Genomic DNA, 6,843 nt, shown 5'->3' with positions numbered 1-6,843 from the left:
GCACTAGCTTTGTTCATTCAGCCCCAGTGTGGCTTAATAGCCTGTATACAAGTAGGATTGATACACAATTGTATGAATTACAATTGTGTGCATTTCTTAGTGACATGATTCAATCTACTCCCACATATTGGTTTTCTGTTCTAAGGTTCTCTCTCCTTTGAGAGAGCCTTTAAAAATCTGTATAGATTATTGAAAACTCCCAGCTGCCAGTACTGACCAACATAGCTTGCTTGGAGCCAAACAGATTGAGACTCAGATATCCATCAATCTTTATTGCTAGAGCACTTGTAAAAGATTATATTTGACGTTCACAACATGCGGAAACAGCACCGTATAGGAAATTTCCTCCTGCAATGTTGTAACTTTCCCTGCATCTTGGAAAAGCCACCTGGATTTGACCAGCCCCGTCCGATATGGACAACATTGAATTGAAGATTATTATTATTATTATTATTATTATTATTATTATTATTATTATTAATTAAATTTGTATGCCGCCCCTCTCCGTAGACTCTGGGCGCCTCACAGCAATAGTGAACACAATGTAAAATACAAGATGCACCAGTCATGGTAAATGTGGAGCCTAAGTGGGGTGAAATACCATCACCAAATTGTGATTGTAATCCAGGATATAAATTTCCAGTCCCTGCTCTATGGCCCAGTTGTAGGCAGCAGCCTATTTAGACCACAGAAGTCGTGAGTGAGTATATATATGAATGTGTGCAAGAGAGGATGAAAACATCCCCCCTTTACCCCTGCTGCTGCCACCACTCCCCCCTCCACCAATCCGCTCTGCTGGAAAGGTTGAAGACTGCTGATCTAGGAAGAAGGCAAAAACAAACCACTTCTAAAAATGTAGACAAGAAAACCGCAGGGACTTATTCAGGCCATCTCCAGTCAAGTTTGCATGGAAGGCGATTGTTGAATTAATATCAAGGGGAATAAATAAGCATGCTATTCATAAGGTTAAAGAATCTGAAACTCCAAACCAATATTTTGTATGCAACAACCAGGACTGTGCCTGCATTTTCCAGTAAAATATCTTGGATTTATAATTAAGATAGGAAGAGATTTCAGCATTATACTTCTTTTTCGATTGCATGCTTTGCTTCTCCAGCAACACAGGAGCTGTTAGTGTACTGTGTGCAGTGGTTATTAGCACACATCTAGACTCTTGTCCTGTGTTGTTGTTAATCACTTTGCTGTTGTTAGTCATGAAGTCCTGTCCAACTCATCGCAATCTCATGGACAATGTTCCTCCAGGAGTTCTTGTCCTCTACCATCCCCCATAGTCTGTTTAAGTTCATGTGGAAATTTCAGTGACTCCATCCAGTCACCTCAGTCTCTGCCATCCTCTTCTTCTTTTGCCGTCAATTGTTCACAGTGTTAGGCTTGTCTTTAGTGAGTCCATCCTTCTCATTAGGTGGCTGAAGTATTTGAGTTTCATCTTCAGGATCTGGCCTTCTAAGGAGCAGTCAGGGTTGATCTCCTCCAGGACTGACAGTTTGATCCACCTTGCAGTCCAAGGGATTCCAGTACCATAGTTCAAAGGCCTCAGTTCTTTGGCCCTCAGGCTTCTTTATGGCCCAACTTTTACAGCCATTCATTGCAACTGGGAAAGCCATAGTCTTGACTATATGCAGATCAGAACCCTTCCAGCTCTGTACCAGGGAGGGGGTATATGGTTTTTTTTTTAATGTCGGATCACCCTGGTATATTTTAAGGAATGTCACAGCTCCTTTTTTGCCTCTAGGCCCAACCCAGGACCACTACAAGGCAGTTAATATATTTTATAGCCGACAACTATATTCTGTATGTGTTAAATGTTTTTAGCTGGAATTTTTAAAATTAAGGGAGACTAGGATGGTCCCATTTCGGCCTTGTTCTGGCCTCATCAGCTAGCCACACCCTTTCCTTTACTGGGATTCAATCTGGTGAACTCTGCCTTGTAAAGCAGAGAACTAGCAGTTAGAGCCATCAGATCAGAACCCTTCCAGCTCTGTACCAGGGAGGGGGTATATGTTTTTTTTTTAATGTCGGATCACCCTGGTATATTTTAAGGAACGTCATATATATATATATAAAAAATCTGTCACAACTTCTTTTTACCAGGAATTGAGAGGGGTGGATGCCATGATCTTAATTTTCTTAATGTTTAGTGTCAAGTCAACTTTTGCACTCTCCTCCTTTTCTCACATCACGAGGCTCTTTAGTTCCTCTTCACTTTCTGCCATTAGAGTGGTATCATTTGCATATATGTGGTTGTTATCTCTCCTGGCAATCTTAATTGCAATTTGTGATTCATCTAGCCCCACCTTTCTCATGATGTGCTCTGCATAGAAGTTAAATAGGCAGGAGGACACTATACAGCCTTGCCAAACTCCTTTCTCAATTTTGAACCAAACAGTGGTTCTATGTCCAGTTCTCACTGTTGCTTCTTGACTAAAGTGACCAGATTATAACCTCGGTAAAGCGGGACACCATTTTGGGGGGAGGAGGGAAGGCAGACAGACAGAAGGCGGCATGAACCCAAACTCACGCAGGCTTCAACTGGCCCTGTTGTAAAGACTCTTCCCCTCAGAGGCTGGTGACCAAGCATGTTGCCCCCCCCAGGTAGTAGAAGAGCATAGCTGAGGGGTGGATGGTGCAGAATACCACAAGCAGGTGGGAAGCCTTCTGCAGCGAAGTGCCAGGCAGCTCCATCTTGGAGAGCAAACTTTTTTTTACTCAGCTGAGTTACATGGAGATGCCTCATGGCTGCGTCAGAGAGCGGCAGTGAAACCGCAAATGCAGTGCTCTCCTGCCAGGGAAAAAGGAGGAAAGTCATAATGTCAGGCTGAGGTTCCTCCTCCTCTTCCTCAGCTGCTACTGTTGGGGCCACGCCTCCTGGGGCAAAAGTTGCACCCAGTCGAGTCCCGTCCGACCCTGCCAAGCTTGGGAGCTGAGGGGCTGTGTTGCCTTCTCCCAAGCTCGGCAGGGTCGGACGGGATGATGCAACCCCTCGGCTCCTGTTCTGTCGGGCTCTCTAGTAGACTCCTCCCAAAAATTCACAGGTACAAATTTCAGGCACACACACGTTTGAAAATTCAAAACAATGTTCTTTATAATGAAAATTCACTTAAACTAAGCCCTCTTTTGGTATAGCAAAGAGCACTTGTCTCCAAACAAACTGGTAATTTGTACAAGTCCCTTATCAGTTCTGTGATGCTTAGCTTGCAGCTGTGAGGCAATTCACAGTCTTTCTTCTTTCACAAAGTGAAACACACTTTGCTCTGGTTTAGTTTCAAAGTGGGGAAAAATCAGCACACAAGAGGTCAAAGTCAGTAAAGCAGTACGAAATACAACGATCAGATAATCCTCCACAATGGCCAAACCCACAGACTGCTATTTATAGCAGCCTCACTAATTACCACAGTCCCACCCAACCACAGGTGGCCTCATTTTCTTTGATAATAATCTCTCAGTTGTTGTTGCCTATGCATCGCTCTCCGCATGCATGGCTGTGTCATTAACTCTTGTTTTGAATCCAAGGAGGAGCTAGATAATTGATCTCCTTCTGAGCTGTCTGCCAGACTCTCCTCCTCCCTGTCACTCATGTCTTCTTGGTCAGAGGAGCCTTCATCAGCAGATTCCACCGGGGGCAAAACAGGCCTGCAGCATGTGGATGTCTCCCCCACATCTACAGCCCTTGGGGCAGGAGCTGGGCCAGAGCTAACCACAACAGCTCCCAAGTTTGGCGGGGTCGGACAGGGTTCTTATAGCCTAGCTTGTAGGATTTTGAGCATAACTTTGGTAGCATATGAAATGACTGCAATTGTGTGGTAGTTTGAACTTTCTTTGGCATTGCTGTTTTTTGGAATTGGAATATGAACTTATTTTTCCCAATCCTGTGACCACTGTTAAGTTTTCCATATTTGCTGGCAAATTGAGTGTCTCACATTTACTGCATTGTCTTTTAAGATTTTGAATAGCTCAGTTGGAATACTGTACCTCCACTAGCTTTGTTGTTGCTGAGACTTCCTAAGGCCCACTTCACTTTACATTCCAGGATGTCTGGCTCTAGATCAGTGACTACCCCATTGTGGTTATCAGGGATGTTAAGCCTGTTCTTGTATAATTTTTCTGTGTAATTTTGCAACCTCTTCTTAATCCCTTCTGCCTCTGTTAGGTCCCTGCCATTTTGGTCTGTTGTCATGCCCATCTTTGCATGAAACGTCCTTTATATCTCCAGTTTTCTTGACGAGACCAGCTACCATAGATCACGTTAAATCTGGACCTTTAAAAAAAGATATAAAGGATATTACAGATCAAGATCTGGATTGTCATTTTAGATCGGAAACAACAGAGTAAAGCTGTGAAAATGATAAAGCATGAAGAGAGACAGGAACCATAGATACATACTTGAATTTCTTCTATGTTCTTCCTGAAATATGGTATGCGCGTTTTAAGTTAGTCACAAAGCAATTCTAAATTTTTCATAGGAATTTGGGAGTTCTAAATAATTCAAATGTTTTTCTCAAGTTTACAAAATGGAAGTTTTTGGGGTTTCTACTTTTGCTAAATCACCGCCTTTTACTTATCAGAAAGGGCAGGACTGATGATGTTTCCACAGGATCTAGAAGGAAAGATGTGTTGTCAGATCTTCCATTATGACAAATGAATCCTTTCTCTGATTTTTGACAGGGAAATCTGAAATCTTCTACAGTTTTGGGACTGGACAAGAAAACTACAGTTTTAATGCTTTTGTCTCATTATAGCTTGACAATGAATTTTCTTTTGACATACAAAATATCTTCCCTATATCAACATTTTTTTAATGTAGTAGACAAGATTTTATTTTATTAATGCTAGTCCTAATGTAATGTTCCTGTCAGTTCTTGTGCACTAGTCAATTAAAAAACTGTTACAAATGACAGAAGTCATCTTGTCATTTTGTTTCATGAAACTGACAGCTTTGGGAATTTAGCACATAATAAAAGTTAAGCATTTTTTGCTTCCCAACTTCATTCATATGTATGTCTGTATGCCTGTCTGTCTGGCTGTATGTCCGTATGTCCGTATGTCCGTATGTCCGTTTGTCTGTCTGTCTGTCTGTCTCTCTGTGTGTGTGTGTGTGTGTCTGTGTACATATACATAAACATCCTTAAAATACGGGCCCTTTCTCTTCTGTATACTGTTTGGCAGCATTTGCTTACACACTGTAAAGTTTTGAATTGTTTTCCATAGAGAAATATTAAGAAATTCAGTATGGGATTATGGAATAAAACATGATATAAAAAGAGCAAAATATTGTTATTTTTTTAAAAAAAGCATCTCAATAACTGACAGCAAAGGAAAAAGAACACAACAAAAATGTAAGAATAAGCTTTCCTATTCTTACAAAGTAAATTACTGCGATAAGAATATGATTCCAACATATAGTTGTATCATCATTTAGAGAAAAAGTTTAGTTAAATATTTATTTATATAGGAGTGCATTTTCCCAATGTTATATTAATCTATCTGTAGTTGGTTAAAGGATATGCAAATTAGCTGGTGAATTTTCTATCACTTTGCAAAGTAACTGTCTTATTCTAATGAGATGGGAGCTAAGATCTAACAAGAGAGAGACCTTTAGCAATTGACCTTGACTTTAGGTTCATAAACTGACAAAAACTAAGCTAGGCCTCAGATTCAGGTGGCTTGCATACCTGTGGTAGTAACTTGGATTTCAAGTAGTTAACCATTCATATATTTTATTTTATTCAAAACAAAGTTAAAATACAAAATACAGAACTAAAAAAATCTAAGAGAGCAAAAAGGAAAACACACCACAAAGCAATCAAAGCATTAAAAAAGGTGCATAAAAACATTATGCACATATTATCCCCTCTAGTTGAATATTTATTAATCGTAATTAATAAAAATGTAACAAGATCACAGATACTGCTTATAAACAATAAAATAGCATAATCACCAAAATGATTTACTGGAACATCTGTAAATATTATCATATACCAGTAATGAAAAATTGGTGAGAACATAAGAGTAAAATACCTAGTTGAAAATGAACAAAAATCAATAAAGTCTTGGTTGATATCAATCTTCGGGGGTTGAATGACCCTTTCACAGGGTCACCTAAGACTATTGGAAAACACATATTTCTGATGGTGTTAGGAACCGAGACACCACTCCTCTATCCATCTCCAGGTGGGGCCACCCACATGCAAATAGACTACTGCACAAAAACCAAACCATCTGTACCATGGGAACTTCTGAGCATGAGCAGAAGTCAAATTTCAAGCATTGCACATGTGTTGCCATCTTGTTTTTGGCTCTTTTTTTTGCATTTTTTAAAAAAATTCAGCAGATGCAAAGCACATGTGCACCCATGAGGCTCAGCCACACAGCACAGGAGGAAGCAAACCAATAGCGAATTAAGTTAGAGTTTCCTAATAATTTTATTATTTTATGGTTGAGGGTCACCACAACTTGAGGAACTGTATTAAAGGATTGCGGCATTAGGAAGGTTGAGAACCACTTAGATATAATAACGATTGAAAAGAAGAAATGGTCGATAATTGATGTGGCAATACCAGGCAATAATAAAAGACAAAGAAATGGAAATGATTACAAAATATCAAGATCTGAAAGCTGAAATGGAAAAATTATGGCATAAACCAACTGTGGTGATATCAGTTATTATTGGCACACTGGGTGCCATATCAAAAAGCCTTGGACAACATTTATAAATCTGTTCATTGATTAAATTTCCATCAGTCATTGCAAAACACTAAACTTCCTGGATACTCGCTGATCCTAGGTTCTTGGGAAAGAATTTGGTGTGTAAAAGGCCAGCATCAG

At 39.9% G+C, this 6,843-nt stretch overlaps 1 pseudogene; it reads right to left on the bottom strand.

The window, feature by feature from the left end:
• Window positions 1–3,755: 3,755 nt before the first annotated feature.
• LOC139161262 (uncharacterized) overlaps window positions 3,756–6,843 on the bottom strand; it is a 103,957-nt pseudogene continuing 100,869 nt past the window's right edge.

The sequence above is a fragment of the Erythrolamprus reginae genome, chromosome 1, assembly GCF_031021105.1.
Source record: "Erythrolamprus reginae isolate rEryReg1 chromosome 1, rEryReg1.hap1, whole genome shotgun sequence".
Lineage (NCBI taxonomy): Eukaryota > Metazoa > Chordata > Lepidosauria > Squamata > Dipsadidae > Erythrolamprus > Erythrolamprus reginae.
Note: the sequence above shows the minus strand (reverse complement) of the source record. Positions and strands in the feature narration are given on the sequence as shown.